Here is a 1,414-nt window from a genome sequence, read left to right as displayed (position 1 = left end):
TTGGCAGCACATATATTAAAATTGGAAAGATACAGAGAAGATCAGCATGGCCCCTGCACAAGGGTGACATGCAAATTCATGAAGCATTCCATATTTTTAAACTCTCAGCAAACTAGGTATTGAAGGAACATACCTCAAGATAATAAAAGTCGTCTGTGACAAACTCAAAACCAGTATCACACTGAATGGGCAAAAGCTGAAAACATTCCCTTTTAACACCAACACAAGACAAGGATGCCCTTTCTCAGGAGTCCTACTCAACACAGTATTGGAAGTTCTGGTCAGGGCAATCAGGTAAGAGAAAGAAAGGATATTCAAACAGGAAGACAGGAAGTCAAATTGTCTTTGTTTGCAAATCACATGATCCTATATCTAGAAAATCCCATTGTTTCAGCTGAAAAGCTTCTTAAGCTGATAAGCAACTTCAGTAAAGTCTCAGGATACAAAATCAATGTGCAGAAGTCACAAGCATTCCTATACAACAATCGACAAGCAGAGAGTCAAATCATGAATAAACTTCTATTCACAATTGCTACAAACAGAATAAGATGCCTAGGAATACAGATCACAAAGGAATTGAAGAATCTCTTCAAGGAGAACTACAAATTGCTGCTTAGGTAAATCAGAGAGGACACAAACAAATGGAAAAATACTCCATGCTCATGGATAGAAAGAATCAATATCGTGAAAATGGTCATATTGCCCAAAATAATTTATAGATTCAATGCTATTCTCATTAAACTACAGTTGGTATTTTTCACAGAATTAGAAGAAATGATTTTAAAATTCATATAGAACCAAAAAGAGCTTTATGGTCAAGACAATCTTAAGCAAAAAGAACAAAGCTGGAGGCATCATGCTACTTGACTTCAAACTATACTACAAGGCTACAGTAACCAAAACAGCATGGTACTGGTACAAAAATAGATGCATAGACCAATGGAATAGAATAGAGAACTCAGAAATAAGGCCACACATCTACAACTATGAGACTTCAGTGACCACATACAATAAAGAATACAATCTATACAAAAGTAGTTTAGAAAATGTAATTTTCACAGTTAGCACATCATAATATTGAAAATGTCTAATTTTCAACTTCAAAAAACATGAGTTATGCATGTATGAAAGTGTGACTCATTCACAGGAAAAACAATGGAAAGAAATTGTTCCTGAAGAAGAATGGACTGACTCACTAGACAAAGACTTTGAATCAACTGTCTTAAACATAGTCAAAGAGCTAAAGGAAACCATGGACAAATAACGAAAGAAAATCAGAAGAACTACGTTTCACTAAATAGCAGAAATCAATAAATAATTGTGAAAAGGAAACAAATGGAAATCTGGAGCTGAAAGGTATAGGAAGTAAAATGGAAAATTCACTGGAGGGCTTCAAGAGCAGATTTTAGTTTGC

The 1,414-nt window shown here is 34.8% G+C and overlaps 1 pseudogene; it reads left to right on the top strand.

Annotated features, from left to right (window-relative positions):
• LOC116273388 lies at positions 1-98 on the top strand (annotated as a pseudogene; the record flags this gene model as incomplete).
• Positions 99-1,414: the final 1,316 nt, after the last annotated feature.

The sequence above is a fragment of the Papio anubis genome, unplaced genomic scaffold, assembly GCF_008728515.1.
Source record: "Papio anubis isolate 15944 unplaced genomic scaffold, Panubis1.0 scaffold6290, whole genome shotgun sequence".
In the NCBI taxonomy this organism is placed as follows: Eukaryota; Metazoa; Chordata; class Mammalia; order Primates; family Cercopithecidae; genus Papio; species Papio anubis.
The sequence above is the reverse complement of the archived record's forward strand: the minus strand, read 5'-3'. Positions and strand labels throughout refer to the sequence as shown.